Consider the following 21,674-nt stretch of genomic DNA (forward strand, 5'->3'; position numbering starts at 1 on the left):
GTAATGTCCTCTTTCAGCTGAGCTCTCTTTGTGCTTCTCCTGTGATAAGCCCTGTTAGGTTTTCACTAAAGACGATGAAACTGAAGCGCAGATGGTGTGAAAGCTTCTACCATGTGGTCTGCGAACAGAACTGAACAAAAAAACCCTCCTCCCAGAGTTCTACTGTACACTCCAGCCCCGTTTCGAAAGATCCACGCTGCGAACGATCGCGCCAGCATCGATACTTCCACAACAACAAGCGCTCACATTTCACAACCTAATTAAATCTGTGATTCTCAAACCACGAATGATTTAATCTCGCAGATGCTTCTCTCAGCTGATGCTCTGATGTAAAGCTTTAAAGTGAAGGTAACCTCGCTAAATTTAATGCTTTTCCCTTGAAATTAGCTTATCCCTTTAACGGAGATGAATAAACCTCATGAGCGAGGAAAACCTTGATCTCCCGCCTGCTTTTTGGGGCCTGTTAACACAAGATATGGAGTTTTTTCTTTTTTTTTCTTCCCCTACTTTCCCGAGGAAGGCTCAGATAATCCCTCATGGATAGGAAATATCTGACCCAGCCACTGATTTCTGGAGACCACGCTGCGCCTCTCTCATGGATTAGCGGAGCTGAATTGGAATCAGAGGTGGGGAGGAGATGGAGCCGATGGGCAAGAGGCGCCACCCAGGTGTGAAAGTGCACACATTTGCTGTCATGGTTTGGTTCATCTCAAAATGCATGAAATTTCTCCCTGGAGATCGTCTCCGTAACAAGGTCATTAGACGTCCGGACGCTGCAGGGGGGCTGTGCGGAAATTTCCAAAAACCTCTGCAGAGGCGGATACGTTGAGTGTGTGCGTGTGCTGCTTCTGTATACACAATATATAATATATTCATCCATCTCAACTTAGTATTAGAATTGAAGGTCAGCCTTCTGAAATAAGAAGCGGCCAGCCTCAAAATTCAATTTCTGCTTCATTTCCAGGCTGCGACAGAGACGTTAATACAACCTCCCGTATATTCAGAGGCCGGTTCATTTTATACTCTGCACATGGGCGCCTGCTGACATGTAACCACCACCAACTCTCCCGGATAGCGCCCCCAACTTGCACTACACACACTGCCAAATAAATTAGCGAGAGATCATTGATCACCCACAGCCTGGGAAAGATGAGAGGAGAGAATTAATTAGACAGAGACAGAAAGAGGCACCAGAGAGCGAGGAAGATGAGTGGAAAGAGAAAAACGTGGGAGATAAGAGGGAGGATATTTGGGTGAGAAAGTGTGGAGAGAAAGACGTGCAGACGAAGTGAGACAGAATGAGTGAAAAATAGAGAGCGATATGTACTGAGGCGTGGAGGGAGTGTGCGTCTGCAGAGTGAGATACAGCCGGCTGGTGAGAGACACACAAACTGTGAGGATTTACAGCTTTTTAAAAGACTCCCGCAGTCAGACGCCTAATAGTGTAGCTCCCCGTGTTGTCCATCAGGACGAGCCAGTTATCCTCCCGAGGTTCTGTAAGTAATGAGCTGCAGTGTTATCTCAGCGCCGTGGTTGTGGCATACACTCGTCCTATGCTGGGGTCAGACCACACTACAGTTAAGACACAGCAAACTAAAGCCAGATTACCAACTGTGCAAACTGGGCAACTACCACACTGTTACTCCACATCATTTGATTAACTGCGAAATTTGCATCAATGATGGAAACTTCTGAGAATCTGTTTCAAAATCTAGTTTAAACACTTTAACTGCTTTAGTTTATATTGTTCTCATTTCTTGTTAAGTTGGCCTTGGTTTCTTTTTAAAAATTTTTCTCCAACATTTTAGTTTTTGGTAGTTTTTCGCTGTGACTTCTTGCCCTGTGGCAGCTCCATGGCCAAACGCTGCACGCACCAAAACATCACTGAGAATTAAACTGAAGAAAAACTGGCAACTAAGAGATATCTTTTATTCATCTTTTATTTTACTGCAGGAAAAAGTTAATATTCCAGCTTTTAAGATTTGCCGAGGTGTGTGTGTTGGATCTGACCTCCATCATCTCAGCTCTGCTTCAGAGACGAAGACGCTGCATCTGAGAGCATGTTTCCCCGCAACTGAAAAGACTCGCAGCACAAATCTATTTCTCACACCACAGTTTTGGTTGTGAAGTGAGTAATCAAAATAGTTGCTGGTTAATTTTCTGTTGATTGACTAACTGATTAATTGACTAATCGTGGCATCAACATTACCATCCATGGAGCCAGCGTGGCTTAAAGTAGAGGTGATAGAGCCACAGAGTCCTCACCTATGAACTCTGGAGTCGACCTCTGGTCTGTTTACCTCGGAGCAGCTGCGGTTTAAACTGATTGTTGTTTGTGTGAGCTCCACCTCAGCCTCCGTAAAGTGATTACTCTCATTCACAAACGTCCGTCCCGGTGCAGAGACAGCGGGAGAGCCGGTCAGTGAAGGCCTTTTTCTACCTGGGATAAACTCAATCTCACGTCAGAGAGTATCCAATTATACAGCCTCGCCTGCCTCATTCAGAGTGAGGTCACCTTAACTCCTATCTCCTGCTCATCGAGCTGAGATTGAAAGCGGGATTTGATTGGGTGATAGCATTTGAGGCGGAAGGTGGAGATGGCGGTGGTGAGGTGGTGGTGGTGGGGGTGGGGGTGGGGGGGGGGGGGGTATATCAGCTAAATGTTCATCATTCTCCTCCTTCTGTCTTTTTGGAAAGAAATGCTTGGGGCAAAAAGACCGAGGGAAACCTGCAGTGAGGGCGGCAGTCAGGTGGTCGGGTGCAGTGAGTCAGCAGATGTCTTATCACTGTTCAGCCTGCTTTTTGTGCTCGTGTGTGTGTGTTTGCTGCTTTGTGTTGTGTGTCCATACATGTGGAGAGTTTGGTGATACAGGTATATTTATCTTTACATCCACTCACTTGCACTGGATTAAATAAAGTGCTGTTAAAAAGTGTGTCAGCGTTGTGTAACCAGACTAAACCACAACAAACTGTCATCTTCAATGAGAGACTTGATTATTATCTAATTGTAAGGATGATATTTGACCTCTCTGTACAACAACATGAACAATGTCCTGGTGTGCACTTCTAAGACATATCATAAAAAAATACACACTTCAAAAAAAAGGTGTAGTAAGACATTACGCTTTATCCTCTTATCCTCCTCTGATCCTGAGCTGAAGGTAATGGAAGGTGGTGGGAAGCACTTTTTCCTTTGCAGGGCAGAAAACTTGTGGCAGCAGGTATCAGGTTGGAGAGGTCAGTCAGCAGATTAAATGTTCAGCCTATACGTTAGTAATACACGAGAGCTTAGGCCCGTTTCAGGATTTTAGAACCAGTCAGGTTTATATAAAATATGTCGAAGTTTATGCTGCTTCATGCCTCTGTGAAGAGAAACGTTTCTGCAGATCTACACAGAGGAAGGTGTTATTAAATTTCATGAACGTGTTGAGCAGCCCTGCATGTCAAACAGTCGGAAACAGCCACGTTAAAGCAGCTATAACCAAAGTTTCTATAACAAGAATGCATGAAATGACAAGTAGTGATGAACCTACAGAGAATTATTACATGAATCTGCAGCTTCCCTCGGCTCGGTGGAGCTTCGCTGCGAGTTTCAGCTCATTTAAGTGTCAGGCAGAACACAGTGGAGCTTCAGGCAGCTAAAGAGCCAGATATTTCCCTCAGGAGTTGGTAGAGACCAAAAACAGAGTTAAAAGAAAGTATATATTGGACTCGGATTCATCAGGTGGACACGAACATGACTCTAAATGAATGATTGTGTTGTCTCCTCTTCCTTCATGCACCCACACAGAGGATCAGTTGTTATAAAACCACTCTTTGCCATCAGTCCATGGGCTGTAGCAGCTTGTAGAGTGATATCTTTCCAGAGAACGTGGTTGATGTCTAATTTATTCATTTCTAATCTGATGCGATCTAACAGCGTGGTGAGGGAGGTGTGGGCGGAGGTGAACAGTGGAGCTGTATTCACCGAGCCTAGCTCTCTTCAGAGCGATCCGATCAAATCTAAAGGATTTTGTTCAAATCTCTGTTGTAACTTTACTCCACTCACATATTACAGGAGAGGAAGATGTCAGTTTGACTTTAATTTAAAAAACTGCACACTGTGTCTAAGAAAAAAAACGTCTTCAAGCTTCTGTATTTTTGGGCCCATAGACCAGGATCAGAGCTCAGACTGTGATAATACAAAGATTAATTTCTGAATTTGCAGCCATCTTTACAGTAATGATATCAAAAAAAAAAAGTCTCTGTGGTGTTTGCCACTGCACGAAAATCCCCACTGCTTCATTATCACTGAGAGACAGTACAGGTTGGACAAAGAGAACGAGCCCTGTTTACAAAACTGAGTTCACACAACCCTTTATCCTTTAAACATCACGACCCTGGAAATAACAGTCCCACTTAGCACACCAATCCAACATGCACGCTCATTAGTCAGGCCTCAGAAACAGTTCATTCGTTAGAGCTCAGCTTCGAGGTTGATTAGTTCATTCCAGAGATACAAACTGTTTAAAAACTACGATGTGGGAAAACAGCAGCTCCTCTGCTGACGTCTGATAACAGCAAACACAGAACACGAATGTGCACATGCTGCCCACAGCTTAGATTACGAAACAAAGACGACCAGTGATTCACACAAGGTCAGCCTCCGGCCTCAGGTCCTGCTAACTGTAAATCACTCTGGAGATGAGCGAAATGTAAATGTCCTCATCGCGGTGGCTGAGCCTGGTGCCAGGCCTGCCGGCGTCCTGTCGGTCTGCAGGCCGAGGCAGTGCTGCAGTGGACTTGGCAGGGAGCAGATGGGGGACGGAGCAGATCCCTCTGATGAGCCACTGAGAGAGCTTCACTGATTGCACTAATTTAACAGATGAGCTTCATTTTCCGTCTGCTGGATCCCAGAACCGGGAAGAATCATGGATGTTGTGTAGTTTTTTTTTTTTTTTTGTATGCAGCCGTCTGACGTTACCTCTGTGTGCTCCTGACATCTCTCCATGTTCACGGTTGTTCTCTCCACAGCGCTGACCTCAGCTGTTTTCATGCTGTTGTTTTGGGAACAGCCTGTTATCAGCAGCACTTGACACTGGGGGTGGAACAAGGATTTTAGAAACACTGAAGTAAGTGTCATTCGTATCATTCGTATGTACAGTGGAGTTACCAGATCAGCTCCATCAGTCTGGAATAATTTCTTGGCAACAACAGCTATGATCACCGTTTCCCACGAGCCCGTATCCGTCCGGCGGTGGATAAAAATGATGAAATCGGTGGATAAAGGTCATCTCGACCCTTTCACATGAAACCAGTGGCCCAGAAAATTGTGCACAGCTCACCTGTGACTTTACAGGAGTAAATCAGATCCCCACAGGACAAACTGGTCGAGATCATTGATGAGAAAAGGGTCACACTGAAGTCTGCTTGTTTAAAAGTTATCACTATATTTGCTGTTTCAAAATGAGGTTTCTGGATTCTCTGAAGTCAAATCAACAAGGCCTGTCCCAGTTTGAAGACTCCTCCACATGCAGCCGATATCCTATTATCCATTTTGCACTGGTGAGTTCTAACAACTTCGACTCCTAAAGTTGGGAACTATCATGCTCAATCAGCCTGAATCACAAAGCGGGACTGTAACGGAGTAGAGAGTTCGATCAGCCCCAGCAGACCCCGTTCATTTACTCCATCTGGAGTCAGGTCTGGAGCTGGTTATGTTCAGCCCACAGAACATCTTGTTCTTTGTCGGAGGAAGAAGATCTCGTCAGCGTTCGACCTTTCTCTTCTCTTGTATCTTTGATAAAGTGATGACGGACGTGACTTCCACCTGCACACCTGGAGCTTTTTAAGTCAGCTGGCAGCCAAGCAGCTGCTGAGTTAAAGAGCAAACTAATAATTTAATCACACTTTTGTCTCCTTGGTTTTTAATTTGAGAACATCACCTGTAAATGTTCAGCAGTCAGTACAGATGTCACATTAGATTATTTATGAGATACTAGGCTTTAAGTATAATCTGTAGTTATTTCTTTCTAATGATGTGCAAACATCAGGTTTGAACTTAAGTCAAGGATGCTGTTTGCAATATTTAACCCTAAAAAGTGCAAATAAAAAATCATGTTTTCACATGTAACATTTAATATTTCACACGCAGTCTGTGTGAAAAACATTACCTAATTTAACACAAGTCAAATGCTGCTACATGTGTGATAAACAACATGAGCTGGGATGTGAACGACTTGTATTTCACATCTGATGTCACATGTCAAATATGAGCCTTGATGTGAATTTGACTTTTTCCATTTCTGGATGGATGGATGAATAAAATCCCATTTTACATAATCTAACCTGACAACATCCCCGACATGCTTCCACAGAGAGAGTAACAGGCTTCTCCCCCACACCGTTTTGTCTTTCGTTCCCAGACTTTCCAACTCATCTGAGTGGAAACAGAACGCCTCACAGCTTCTGAGAACAACTTCGAACAAACTTTTGTAGACGAGCTGCAAGAACAACTTACAAATTGCTCAACTTTTTTTTCTTTCCATTTGCGTTTGCCCTGGAAACACTGTGCCACGCCCGCTTTTCACTCAACATACATCACACTTCCACTTGACATATGTACCTTACAATACAACAGACATGGGGCGGGGCGGGGGGGGGGGGGGGGGGGGGGATTTGTGTGGGCGGCAAATCATGTGAGAGACGGATAAAACTCTTCCCAGAAAACCTCCAGAGTACACATCACTTCTTTGAGGATGCGGCTTGTCACTGCACATCACCCAGACAGCCGAGCAGCAAGCACAATAGGCAATTAGAAGCTCCCATGGAAGCACAGGAAACACAGTGTGTATAATGGAGAAAGGGGGGAGATGGGGGAGGGCGGGGGGAGGTGGATAATGTTGCATCCTTTGAAGAGTCTGATTCCTGCAGGAGAAAAATCACAATCACCTTTAAATTTACCGCTTGGAAACACAGCGGTTTTACAGTGTTTGTCTTTGTGCAGCCACTTCTTATGAACACAATTACACAACAGTCACACACTCTGCTCTGATGCCTCAAATTGTGCAGAAGTAGAAGAAGAAGAAGAAGCAGGAAACACCCACCCCCCCACTTCAATTACTATCTATTCAGCCTGAAGTGGTACCAGGTGGTTGATGTTTTGGGATGTAAAAGTCGACAGGGCCGGTAAAGATTTCCACAGAAGTGTGCTGGCTTTCATCTCACCCCCCTGCCCCCCCCCCCCCCCCCACACACACACATCCCATCCCAGTTGGAGTTCTGCTCCTTTCAGCTTCTGACCTAATTTTCCAGGAATGTAACTGCTCTGTGTTTTTATCGCTCATTCACACCAGGCAATGATGGAAGTGGTGGGGGCAGAAAAGGAAAGTGTTATTTCCCTCAATCCATCAAGCAATCAATGGCTGGAGAAGAAGAAGGCCTCCACCCTGATACACATCTCTGTCTTTGTCTTGGACAACAATAAGATTTCTGTTGTCCTGTTGCACCTGATGAGGAGGCCAGACAGAGGTTTGGATTTTTATATCAGGCTTAGGTTAGATTAGGGTTAAATAGCCACACAGGTTGGGAACATGTATGCAACAAAGCAGAGCTGATTCCCTTCCTCTCGGTTCATCCACTGACTGTGGACTTTCCATCAGAGAAACATCAACGTTTCCTTCAGAGGGAGCTCCTAATTGTTCCTGGCAGCCGCTGGATTTGAATTTGCAATTGTGTGAGTCAGAATGTGTAAAAACACACGTGTCAACACGACACGCACAGAGGTTAAAAACGCTCCTGTAGCTGTTACTGCGTGTCAGACGTGCTGCTGCAGGGTTATTGATTAAGAGAGACGAGGACTGAAGGTTGCATCCTGCCTGCCTGTGTGTTTATTTAGTCTACAGTGAGGAGGAGAGCATGTCCTCCGAATGCCAATTAAGCCGGTGATGGTCAGATCATTGTCACGCCGTGCTGATGACTGGCAGGCCTGACAAGCTGGCTGAGCTGTGCATGTGGTTGCTTTAATTAATTGCCAGCGGCTCGGCTGCATGTGGGCGGACAGAGCGAATATGGATGTCGACGGAGAGCAGAATTCATGCTTCGTGTAATTTTGGTGTGAAACAAAGGCTGAGAAATTGGGGCAGAGTAAAGCTTCGCTGCTCTCCGACAGAACGAAGTGAATGTTTTGTTTTTTTTTTTGTTCCGTGCGATTGATCTCAGAAGCACAATTTGTTGGTTTCTGCAGAGCAATTTGTCTATGAGCGGGGAACAAAATGTACAGCGTTTATCTCAAAGGTTAGCTTCACTCTTCCTGGAGAAGTGTGTGTCTCGTTCACACACACACGTGTGAAGCAGCAGGACACTGCAGCTTGGCGTGTCTCACGGGACGCAGCCAGATTTAGGCACCAAAAGTCAACATTAGCATTTCAGAGGCCTATCTATTTTCATTAACTCAATCTTGTTAAAGATTTCCCAACTTCCCCCGGAGCCTCAAGCAGTATCAGACATTTATGGGCTCCTGGGGTCGGCTGCCATTTCAGAGCCTTGATGCATCACAAATTTCAATTCATTATCCTCCATAATTAAAGCAAATATATCAAAGGCTGCTTACACTGCAGCGATACCGTCAGTGAACTCCAGAGGGACAGAGGCTCAGGCCTGCAGCCCAGGTGGCTTCCAACATATTCAAACACACACAAACACACACACACACTCATATATATAAATATAGCATCTTGTTAAATGCATCCTCAGGGTTCCCTTTAATAATTTAACCCCAGACTGTGAGCCGTCCCTGCACATATCGCAGTCTTACGAAACCTAATTGCCACCACTTTTAATTATACTCTGGTCACCACATTTAATTATAGTGTTGAGTCAGATGGCGGGGAAATCGTTCGTAGAGCAAATCAGAGCTTTTTCTCTGACACAAGATCATTATAACACTCCTGTAATACTCTCAGAGGAGCACTGAGAACATGTTTGTGGTGCTCAGTGGGAATTTAATACTGACTTTATCATAATTTCTGCTCTTTTTCAAACTCCTATGAGGGAATGAAGGTATATTCAGCAGCCTTTATGTGCTAGTGAGAAGTTTATACAGCCCAAGACTAAAACACATGCAGCCCGAGTCTATGGTTGAGTGATAATCAGTCCAAATAAGGTCAATGAGTCCTAAGTTGACTGTAGAGAGCTAGCTGAGCAGCCACACACTGCAAAAAAAAAAACTAAACAAAAACAATGCAAAAGGTCATTAAAGCTTAAATTAGACTTTTAAATTGTGCTTTTAAGCCTTATTTTTGCTACCAAACTGGTGGCACGGATGTCTCTGCTATGAAGAAGAAAGGTGAGCAGCAAGAATGAGACGGAGTTATCTGTGCGTCGTCCAGGTTGCTTCTTATTTCCATTGTACAGTAAAACAAATAAACACATTAACACAATTCCCCTGAGAGGCAGTTTCTGTTTCAGTCCATAACTGTAGCTCAAGTGCATGAAACATCCAAGAATATCAGTCCTTTGATAGCACTGCACAGAATCCATTTACAGCCATATCTATCTCACATTTCTGGATTAAATCAAACAACATTCCCATACACATGATCACCCACAAATAAGTGAATCAAAGCTACTATAACAATATAATGTAAGTCACCACAGTACCAAACTGTATCTATAACCAGAAATCACTAAAGTGCGTAAGTGCTTAACAATAAAACACTTTAATTTCCCTTTAAACTGTCACAGCTTTCTTCATGTACAGGAGACCAAATAAAACAGTGTGCAAAACAAATAACTTCTTAAACCGCAGCGACCTGCCTGCAAGACAAGGCAGAGGGTGAAACAGACCCGCAGCGCAGCGTCTGCAAACCGAACGGCTTCGAACCTGCGGCTTCGACTCTGGCGGGAATCTTCAGTTCTTAAAGTTCGACAAAATGCTCAAATAACATTCAGGTGTCCCTGTAACGACTGACCACGTGAAGCAAAGCTCTAACCAACTGAAACCGGCACATTTTACCTGTAGAACACAGAAGAAAGGTGAGCAGCAAGAAAGAGGCGGAGTTACCTGTGCGTGGTCCAGGTTGATTCTGGGGTGTGGGCGGAAGTTCCCCCCTTGGACGAACCTGGGGGCAAGAGTTCCCCTGCCAAAAGTTCCACCTGGCTGCCGCTCACATACAATGTCCCTCTTCACAATACGTGAGAATTAAAACAGAATTTATTCCCAAATGCATTATTTCTTCCTCAGTGGACATAAAGCATGCTTCACAAGAAAGTTAAAGTGGACAGTCTGTTTCTTAAAATGTGTTTTTAAAAAGTTTAAAGTTTTATAAAGAAATCTGCCCTTTTGCCCCCTATAAGGGCGGGGGCAGCCCTAAGGAGAGTCAGGGAGGTTTAGTGTGATCTGTGCTAAGGTCACAGTTATAAGTAGAAGGGTATTGGTCCGATTGGGAGGGGTACTTGGCCGACTGAAGGGACATTTTGGCTGACCAGAGGAGCATCTGGTGGAGCTATGAGCCAGTGTGGTTTGACCAGAGAGAAGCGGGAAAAGCAACTGGGTGACCAGAGGGGTACTTGGGTTCAAAAGAGGGGCACTTGAGCCAACTGGAGAGTGACAAGAAATGCACCTGGGTGACAAAAGAGGCAACCAGGGGGGCATGTAGGCTGATCAAAACCTACAACTGGACCAACCAGAGGGGGACTGTAGCAACCAAAAATGCACTTAGGTAATCAGAGGGCACAGGAGTGAAGACAGGGACCAATCAGAGGGGGCAACTGGGTGACATAAGGCAGTTACTGTGTATCCAGAGGGGCATTTGGAGCAACCAGAGGGGAAACTGGGTCACCACAGGTGCCAATTAGGCCATCCAAGGGGCATTTGGGCTGATTAAAAGGGACACCTGCACCAACCACAGAGACATTTTAGCAACAGAAAAACACACTTGGGTAACCAAGGGGGCATTTAGGGTGAAGAGAGGGGCATTTGGACCAATCAGAGAGACAACTGGGTGACAGGAAAGGCACTTGGATAACCAGAGGGGAAACTGGGTCAATCAGAAGGGAATTTAAGTAACAAGAAGGACAGCAGGGCCTATAAAGCCCCACATAAAGCAAGAAATGCCCCATTACAGGAACATATCGGAGAGGTTTTTAAAAAAATGGCACTCAGCCCAGAAAAAGCACAGGCTGTGCTCCCTTATGCGCGCCTCTGTTGTGACTTTAAACAGTCTGGGACTACAAAGCCTTGTCAGGATGGACATTTTTTACAGTGCAGTCAGAGCCACCGAAGCCAGCGGAGCGCCGCGGTGCAGCAGGGCTCCCGACTGCCTGCCCCGGGCTGCCCACTGCCTGACTCGCGTCGCATCTCACCCGGCCTGTGGTGACACGGGTTTATTCTGAACCTGAAGCCCTGCGGTGCGTGTTTGCCCGTACATTATTTTCCTCCGCCTACAGCGAGACGGCGTATCCGCTTCCAGGAGGAGGCTGAGCCAGTAACGCGCCGGTGGAAGGAGTGGGAGGGCTCTACGGTGTTTTCGCTGGGTGGAAACATAGGAAATAAACAGTGAACGGCCACGCCGCCCACCGAACGAGGCGAGGCGCGCATCAACAATTTCGCAACCGCCGCCGCTGCCCCGTTTAAATGTACGGAGGAGCCGGAGGAGAGCAGACAGCCGCAGACACACGGAGGACTGCTGCTTTCACCCGACAGACGAACTAACAAAAGGTGAGCGCCGTGTTTCTCCCCTGGCTTAAAACAAAGATTTATTGCACGGAGTCTGGCCGAAGCGCTGCGGGGCGGTGAGGAAACACAACAAAGTTGTCTCTGAGAGGAGGATTGCTTTGTTCTGCCGTGAGAGGAGGCAGCAGCATCCCTCCCGTTTGGCTTTGTCCGCACACTTGCGTGCGCGTTGTGTCCGGTCACTCGAGCAACACGAAATGCATCATTGTGATATTAATTTAGGTGCAAATATTGGAGCGAGAATTCATTTTAGGAGTCTGTCCTCTGATACACGATGCTTTTAATTATGTTTCCACGAACTTGGGACATTTTATTTAGTTTTATTTACACTATTTTTTAAAAACCTCACAGATACTGTAGATGAATTGCTCTTCACGCTGGTTCGCGGACATTTGTGTTTCTTTATCTGAACCAGTTCATCTCCTTTGTTGTTTCACTATCACACGTCCTTTGTGTTGTCACCTGGAGTCTTGTACCTTCACCTGGCAGCTACAGAGGTGACCTGCGCTGTCATTGTTACCTATTGTTTCACAGATTGGGGAAAGCCCAGAGAAAACGATTGAAGTGAACTTTTATCTCACTTCTGTCTTCTTTGAAGCAGGAATTAGGGCTTTCTTTGTGGTTTAGTGACACTTCTTGTGGTGGCACCCTGCTGCCATCTTCCTCCATCCACCTCCTGATTTTCTGTTTATTGAAAGCATGTTTACTTTAAAGCGTCTCTGGAGTGGAAGTGCAGCGCGGTAATGAAACGGAAGAGGCTTGTTTCCTGTCTCCACGGTGTGTTTTCAGATGCAGAATTAGAATTGATCAGCGCTCCAGCTGTGCCACAGGCCCTATGCTGTGCTTGTGGTTTCAGTTTTTGTGCTTTCATGCTAAAAATGGGTCAAATGAGAAGGATTTTCAACAAGCAGAAGGTTGCTAAATGAAACGCTGCATGCTGTTTGCCAGTTATTTAAATGTAAAGTCTGGCTGAATGCTGCGTTCCTCGTTCCCCAAAACATTTGTATTTAGGTCTTCTTCTTCTTCGTGGAAAAACCTGGTAATCCTCCTGCTGTGTCTTTTTTTTTTTTTAAAGCCTGATTTGCTGCAACTGGACTCCATCCAGCATTTAGGATGTGTCAAGTCTTGCTTAATTCTCTGCTAACTTAATGGCCTGCAGGATTACTGTGTTCGAATGAGAGTTTGTGTCAGTTTGATTTCTTCTTCTGCACGTTGTAAACCTTTACTGAGCCGTTTCCTCCTCGTCTGTTAAATCTTTTCCTGCAGTTTTTGTTTTGTGTCTTCCACTGATGATGACATACTGTAGACGCCTGTAGATGGCAGATAATCAGGTGAGTTATTTCTGGCCATTGTTTGTGTGCTTACAGCTGTGGAGATGACAGCTCCCTGTCTGCTTCAGTTCCATTTTGGTCTCACCGCGGCGGGTTTGAGCACGGTATCTGCTGTAAGTTACAAGAAATCTCTAAACAGAAGTCATTTGGGTAAACTGTCAGCTGCCTACAGTGCTGTGATAATGCAAGCGTGTGTTTACATTAGTGCTGAAGCTCAAACGTTTACTGGTTCCCGCCTCTCAGATGGGAGGATTTGCTGCTTTTCTCTGTTTCACATTGTCCTTAATTGCATACCTTTGGGGTTTGGTGTGTTGTTTGGACAAAGCAAGGAATCTGAAGACGTCACCATGGGCTTTGGGAATTTGTGATCATGGCCCTGATTAACCAGCTACAGGGCCCTGGGGCAAAAAAGGAGCTGCCGGGGGCCCCTGTTAATCCAAAGTTTCTCACACTTTACACACATGCAACAAAATACAGAACGAAAGGCCTTAAAACTAGAGTTTGACACTTTTAGATTGACCCTCAAGACTGGGTAATGAAATACCACCCACTTTAAAGGGACACACCACCAAATTTACACATCAATATCAGCTTACTCATCATGGGGGAGGACTACTTAGCCTGCAAAACTAGTTTTCTAATCACTCCTGTGGCTCTTGGGGAAGGAGGTGTTATCAGAGTCTTATCGGAGCCTTAGGTTGGCTCAGCTTGGGTTTGGGAACTTCTTGGCCATTTCCCACTTTTCTCTTGGACAATAACTATTGAAACTGAATAATAACGGACAGTGAAAACAGCTGTCAGTTGCAGTTGTAGTTCAGACAAAGTGTTTTTGAGGAGTCGAGGAGTTGTCGAGTTCAATAACTGGGATCAGTGTTGGTGACTCATGAGGAGACGATGTAGTAACAAGTACAAACAGCTCCTCATGGTACAGGAACAGTGGGATGTCGGACTGAATGCAGGAGGACAGATAGTTCGATACTTCCATCACTGAGAGATAAATGAAATCTTTCTGCACACAATCTACACTTTACATTCTTTGGATTAAACTATTAGAGGAAGGTTCACACTGCTGCATTTTTGCCTCTGTTTTGTTAACAGTCCCTGATTATGAGCCATTCCTCCAAACAACAGTCACATGAATTTATAAGTTGCTTATTTATTGGACGGAGTCGGGGTAAGCTGTCAGCCTGCCAGGTTAGAGATTTTGGCAGTGAGGGGCAGGCAGTCAAAACAAACCTGACTGCACCCAGAACTTTAAGAGAACCGTGCTGGATTCGACTGGACTGTTAGTGGGTTTGGAGAGTTTGAGATTAAAAGCAGGATTTTGAACAGAAAACCTTGCCTGTTGTCTGATCCTGTCCTAATTCTCGGACGAAGACAAACATTTTCAGACCTCTGATCAGCCTAATTGGATCATTTTTACCTGGACAAATAAACTAAACAAAAACAGTAGATGTTCGACTAAGCCTCCCACGGATTTGGGCTCACATTAATTTCAAAGCTGCTGCGGCATTTCACTAAAACATTGCAGTCTTTGTTTTAAGCAAAGTGTGGAACAGTGTGAGAAAGAGCAAAGGTCAGGAGCTGCAGAGAAATCAGTTATCGCAGTCGTCCAGATGCATCAGTAGATTTCATTTGCTCAAACTGTTGGAACAAGATAACGTACTAGACTTGAATTTGTGGGTGGGGTGGACAAAATATCACGAACAGCTGCACAATTCTAATGCAACCTAATATAACAAGTCTGCAGCAAACCCAGCCCTTGCGGGTGGAGGCTGTTAGAGCAGCAGATTAATGCCCATTGTCTTGGAATTAGATGCTCAACAATCACACGCGGGTGTTATGTTTGGGTGTCCATATACTTTTGACCATACAGTGTGAGAAAGTAACAGACAGAGAATGGGTGGATGGTTAGAAGGTGCGCAATAAATGCGTCCAAATGTCTTAAGTTGCGTTGTATTTTGTCTGTTCATTGTTTAAATTCAAATCGATGAGATCCTACATTAAAAGCTCATCATCTGAAGGAACGGCGTAACATCTCTGTCCCCTCTCTCTCTGTGGAACAGCACCAGGTTATGCCGATCTAAAGAATTCAGCCGTTGCCACTAAATCTCTGGGGCGACGTGTCGCCTCATATCACCCACACTTACCAATATTTACTTGGTCTTATCTAACAGCTGCCTGATGCATTGTGTGAGCAGTTAGAAGGAATGAAGGTAAACATTGCCTCTGCACGAGTTTCAGTGATGATTTCAAATGCAACACAGTCATGGGAACGTAATTTTCCAGCATTTAAAAATCAATAAAAGTCAGTTGCATATGGCGCCAGAGCTGAATCACGACCAGTATGAATTGTTGACACATGATGTCTGGAGACCATGTGGATTTGTTTGGAATAATGAGAGGCAGCACACATGTATTTCTGTTTAAATCAAGCTCTTTCTGCTTATTTTATTCTTCAGATGTCACTTTAAACACTAACAACAACATATGAACCAATAAACAGATGAAACCATTTAAAATAAATTCACAGCACTGACTGTTATGAAAGAACCAGCATCTCTTCTCTTTTTTTCCTGCATAGTAAATAGATGGTATGTCTTCATTTCCTTCTTCTTCCTGTTTTGAGAAACATTCTCATCCGTATTCGTCACCTTTTCATAAACCTTGTCAAGTTGAACATCCTCTAAGAAGGATAGTTTTTTTAACGTGGATTGAGAACGGGCACACATGTAAATCTGACTCAGAGGATTTCGATTCAGTAAGCAGATCTGATAACGCTGTGTAACCATGACCCTGCTGCTTCTGTTCAGGCTTTTAAATCCTTCTTCAAATCCTCTGGACGAGTGTAGAAAACACACAGCCAGGCTAACGAGGCAGGACTCGAGTCATTAGTACCCGAACTGTTTAAAGTTTTTAAAATATAAACTGTCAACGCTTATACGTTATGGAGAGTAGTTATAGTTCTGTGGAGCATGGTTTACCCTCAAAACTGCGATTGAAAGCCGTGACGTCGTGCAGCGCTCGCAGCCTCTGGTCTAGTCAGTGCATCGGTTAAATAAATATGACAAGATGTTCATTAACTAGATCAATGATTCCGTGTTAGCCTCAAATTGAATATGTCGAGCTGGTGTTGATGTCGGCTGATGGAGGATTCGCCGCCTGCAGGATTAAGACGACGTTCTCCATCAGCAGATATTTTTGCCCTCCGCTCGTTGTCTCTGTAACCTCTGCGGAGACTTTCGGTCCAGCGCTGCGTGCCCTCCATACATCATTTCCCACTTTATTCTCCTTCCATTTTCCGAAACTGCACCTTCGCTGTCTCCTTCATTAATTTCTCGTCTCCCAAGACGTTGGCAGGTTCGCTTCCACCTTTCCCTCGGCTTCATTTGCATCTTGGCTCCACACGACTGCCCAAGTGTTTTCTGGGAGTCAGGTGGCTAATTGGTTCCCATCTGCTGGGAGAAAGCAGCCTTTACAGGATCCTGAGTAATTTGTGTCAGGAGTTTTACCATTTTCATTTAGTTTTTTTTTCCCCTCTGCCTGAGTTCAGAATGTTATCTTTTTGTTTTTGTTCACTCTGGCTCTTCAGAATTTTTCATGCAATGTTTAGATACCACTTTCTGAAAAGGCACTATTTATTAATGGGGTTTAAGTTATAATAAATAGCTTTATTAGTTGTTAATAAATCATATCATATCTTTATAAATGGCGGCTCATCAGAGGAGGTGGGAAATGCTCTTGTCTAATGTAGCTTTTGGGTGGTTTTTCAGTGCAGGACAAAGGTCTCTGCTGTCCTGATGCTGCAGGGACATATTTTGCAGCTGCTTCAGTTCATCGGCGTCTCCACGTCCTCATCGCTGTTTTCGATCGCTTTTTTTTTTAATTTCTCAACTACCGTCTCCAGCGTGTGTTTCTATCTGTGTAAAGATAAGGTTCAGTGGAGGAAGTGGTCTGGTTCAGAAACTCAAAACAGGAAGTGACAGGAAACACTGAAACGCTTGTTCAGACAGATATGAGAACCACAAAAAGGACAGTTTGTTTACTTCTGTGCTACCTGTGCAGACGCTAAGAAAACAAATAAGCTGGCTCAGCACAGCGCCATGCCGGTGGCAGCCCAGACAGACCAGAGTGTTGGCTCTGGTCCATTCGACACTTTTACTCCACCTGTTTCACACTCAGTATGAACAGAGGACTCTGTGTTTGGTCTCTGAGGCCGGAATTTTATGGAGAGTCTCAACTGGTTCATTTTCTAGCAAGATGAACCAAATGTTTCGTTTTAGTCTGTTTTACTCAGATGTGATGTTTTTGGAGGGAACAACACTGATATGATGATATTTATGGATAACATGCTAAAGTAAAAACACCCATTTCCAACATGGCCCCAAGATGCTAAGAGGTAAAACTCAAGAAAAACACAACTTCTGTTTTTTTTTTCATTACAAACACAGGAAGATTGACTCATCTTTATGTTCATTTCCAAACAGACATTTTGGGTCGCATGATATGAAAAAATAAACTTGAGGCAATAGAAATTTGAGAAGTCAACATTAAAGTGCATGCTTATTTATTTCTGTTGTGGCAGACGTGGATCTGCTCTGACATGTTCTGTGTTTTCTTTAGAGAACGTTCTGGACTGGAAGAACATTTCTAATGTATCTCCAACATACTAAATTTCAATAACAAAACACTGTATACTAGAAAAGTGATTCATAGTACATTTCAAAACCAATTTGATGTTAATTTTGTCTATAAAAAGGGAGTCATCTCAGTTTCTATCAATGCATTTTTCAGCTCTTACTGGTGACAAACACCCGCGTTGCCTCTGACTGTTCCGATCTCATGATGAGCTCTTCACCGTGGCCTCCGCCTCCCCTCCCTCTCCTCATCGCTCTGCATCTGTGCATTTTTATTCATAATGTTTGTCACATGATCCCCTCGGAGAGAGCTGTTGGTGATGATTCAATTTCAAGCTCTTTTTGAGAGCTTCCTGACAATTGATGGGGTGCCAGCGTTGACCTTCTGTAATGAGGTGCAGGTCTCCGTATCTGCCAGTGGGGGTAGAAGAGAAGAATAAAGAATTTCAGCAGAAGGAGAGGGTGAATGGGCAGACTGAAATACAGCGCTGCATTGCTTGGCTAAATTTAATTTGCCATAAAAAAAAAAAAGGAAACAGGAGAGAAGAGGAAGAGATGAGAAGCGGATGAGGGTTAAGGTGGCAGTAACTCGCAGAGCTGGACCTCCAAGGTTATCCCACAAATGGAGACGCATTCAGAGAATTGCACACATCAGTAGACGTCTTATTTAATGCAGTTATCATTGTGTTTGTAGGATTTGTCTGCAGCAGGCTTGTGAGCTGATACTGCTGTGTTTCTCTTTCCTGCTTCCTGACACTCGATTTGTTTAGCCGCTCTATCTAAAATGGCTTGCGTGCATACGTACAGGCATACTGATACACCCGCTGACTCGTCTATTTATCCTATGTGATAGTACTTAGTGCTCTTTTTGGGAGGGAAAGCCGTGAACCTGTGGCATCTGGCTTGGGATTCCTGAAACGCATCCAATTTGAATCAGTCATCGTCTCCCTGGTGTTCCCGTTGTTTTGTGGGTGTCTCCTCTGATGATAGATGCTGTTGTTTCCGTTTGCAGGGCGGATTGTAAACGGTGACGAATGGTGAAGGCTAATGCATCCTCTGTTGTCAGAGGAAAATCATTTACCTTGCTTTCACAATCCATTAAGTCCACGAGAAGAAGGAAAGTTGGGTCTGCTCAGGGGATTTCGCTCAGTACATGACGCAGACAGAATATAGACTGGATGAAATCCGTGGATACAGCAGTTTACACATAAAACAACAGTCCAAAACCCAAAGATATTTCATTTACTGTCATATATAACAAGAAAAACAAAGCAAATCCTTGCATTTTAGAATCAGGAACCAGAGAATATTCAACATTTTTGCTTGAAAAGCGACTGATTGTGTTGCTGCTTTGCACTGACGATGCCTCGGTTGCAGTGAAGTGCATCGGTAAGTCGTGCCAGTGAACCTGCGTGCACAAAACCAAGGCCCCAGATGTGGTGCCGTGATGAACATCATTAGGTCCACCTGTGGTTTTCCTCTCATGACATGCCAGACTGTTGCATTTGTTGGATTCGTGCTCATGAGGAAAGACACTGAGTAAAGGACTTATTATTGCGTGAGTGCGCAATTACATAAAAAGACCTTGCTGCAGGCCCCCTTGAAATCAGTACGGTTTGTGGACGTGCCAGCTGCATGTGGCACATTATTGGTGATTACGTCATTGTGTGCTGCCATCATGGCTCCCTCAAAACACAGCTGCACGAGGAAGCAGCACCACAAACAAGCAGGACTAAATTCCTTTTAACATAACGGAAAGATCCAATTTAGACAGTAAAGATTAAGCGAACACGTGTGGACTGAAGTTTCAGCACCAACTTCGTCGTCGTCTGAAGCACAAAAGAGAATATTATAAAATCTGTCCTGAAATTTAAAACTGTTGACTGTGATCTTGAATATTTTATTTTAAATCAGGCTTAAGCAGACTAATTCCATATAAATAATTCACAATAACTTGCACTTTTAAAATTCAAATTATTTTTTAACAGGTAGTTTTTTGTTTTTTTTTTGCCTCAGTATGTGTGAAAATAGAATACAGAAGGCTCAGGTCCAAGGCTCAGGTGCAGTGGAATTATCTACAAATAATTCACTGCAGTGTTTATAAAACATAGAGGCAGTGAATGTTGTGTGAGAAAGCCACCAGTGCAAGACAAATCATAGACAGTGTACATGTTATGGTGGTCATGCTTAGAATACTGATCACGAAGCCTCAGACCTGTCGTATGAGCCTTTCAGAGGCGTTAATGTTTTTTTTTTTTGTTCGCAAGCCTCGTGTGTAACTGGGTTTTATGAGCGAGCAAAGATCAGAAGAGACTCTTTAACTTTGATAATTGTTTTTTTTTAAAAATTTGACAAGGGGTTGGTTCATGATTCCTCAAACGATCCAGATATGATTGATGAGCAGATTCGTTTATGGTCGATTTACGATGGAAGAGCGAGATGCACGTCGTAAACACCGGGATTAACATGAAGGCCCAGGGCCGACTGGAGGAGTGTTTACGTGTCACTTTTGATCAGATGCCAATGGGATGCTGGACCAGGGTGGAGGGTTTTGTGGGGGGGGGGTGGATCACATCTGAGGCAGATATGGAGGGTGATGGATGTGTAGTGTTTTCGATGGATGAGCCTGTGTAGCTGTGAAGGTCCACAGTGCGTAACCCGCCCTCCAGCACAGCGAATGATGTATTGACAGAGCTACACACGACCCCTGGGAGTCATTTACAACGCAACACAGGTGACACGAGTGTGCACCTGACCTCCTGACCTTTAATAAAACAGACGATGAAGTGAAGTCGATAGACTCATCATGATCTGAACTCGCCTCAGGTGGAACCAGTGTCCGTCAGGTGACCAGTTTTACATATAGATTAAAGCGTGACAAATTACGACCATTCGTTCTTTGACCGCCTTTCTCTGATCAGGCCGAACACTCTGCGCCGTCTGCTCACGCGGTGTGGTTAGCATCAGCTAGACACCTGACCCACTTTTCCTTTATTCCAACATCTGGGGCTGTCTGCCTCGCCGGCTCGCACATGCCTTCATTATTTATTACAGGGACATGACACAATCTCTGACAAACACTGTTCTTGAGAGCATCGTGAAAAAAAAAGGAAAACCAACACAGGCAGCATATGGTGACTTAATGGGTTTTACAGAGGCTGTGAAACATTTATTTATTTATTTATTTGAAAAATAAAACCTCAATCTGTTTTGTGTGTCCTGTTTTTCACCGGCCAGGTAAGCAGATATCTCCCTGCCTCTGTCCACGCTTACTGGCCACAGGCGTCTAATTTTACTTTCAGATTTGACTCGGAGACTTGAATTTGAAATGTATTTCACCTCATAAAAATCGGTGTGCAGTGGTGGCTTGATTTAGCTTGGTGTAGTGGGTTTTTTCCTGTCTCAGGTCCTGGCAGGCAGGGGCCCGGGAGCAGAGTTGTTAATATGGTTGTTACCCCGGGAGGGGAAGGTCTTTGTTAAAATTTCTTTTTTTCAGGGTGACCTCCCCTTTTGAACCTGGCGGAGCTTGTCTGGGGACGTTCTGTGGAAAAGGCTGCGTGCTGTGTTGTGTCTGTAGGGTAGAGGAGTCACAACACACGCCTGCTGTGATTGAGATTGTGTTTGTTCTTTTTTTTTTTTTTTTTTTGTTCCCCCCTCTTTTGCGGGCACACAAGGACACAACCCCTAAAGGGACGTGGCTTGATGAAACCTTGGCAATGAGCTCCAATGAGGAGGGAGAGATAAAGGAGAGGAGAGAGATGAGTGATCAAGGGAAGTTGAGAGGGAGGGCAGATAAAAGCAAGGCAGCGTGAGGCTCAAAGGCAGATGAGCAGCAGGGGAGTTCATTTGATTTTTAACTACGCTAGAGGCACAACACTAAACCCGTCAGTCCAACACTTTGGTCCAGAGTCAAATATCTACAGCTACATATGGACTGATCGCTTCAGCGAACCCCTGAATTAGCTGGAGTAGCTCATTTCAGCTGATCAGGTG

The 21,674-nt window shown here is 44.5% G+C and overlaps 1 protein-coding gene across 2 annotated transcripts in view; it reads left to right on the plus strand.

The window, feature by feature from the left end:
* Positions 1-11,251: 11,251 nt before the first annotated feature.
* rnf152 (ring finger protein 152) overlaps positions 11,252-21,674 on the plus strand; it is a 34,913-nt gene continuing 24,490 nt past the window's right edge. For both annotated transcript variants that reach the window (XM_041065766.1, XM_041065765.1), the window contains exon 1: positions 11,252-11,698. The gene's annotated coding sequence lies outside the window, so the exon portion shown is untranslated. The remainder of the gene's footprint in view (positions 11,699-21,674) is intronic.

Source organism: Toxotes jaculatrix, chromosome 20, assembly GCF_017976425.1.
Source record: "Toxotes jaculatrix isolate fToxJac2 chromosome 20, fToxJac2.pri, whole genome shotgun sequence".
Classification (NCBI taxonomy): Eukaryota; Metazoa; Chordata; class Actinopteri; family Toxotidae; genus Toxotes; species Toxotes jaculatrix.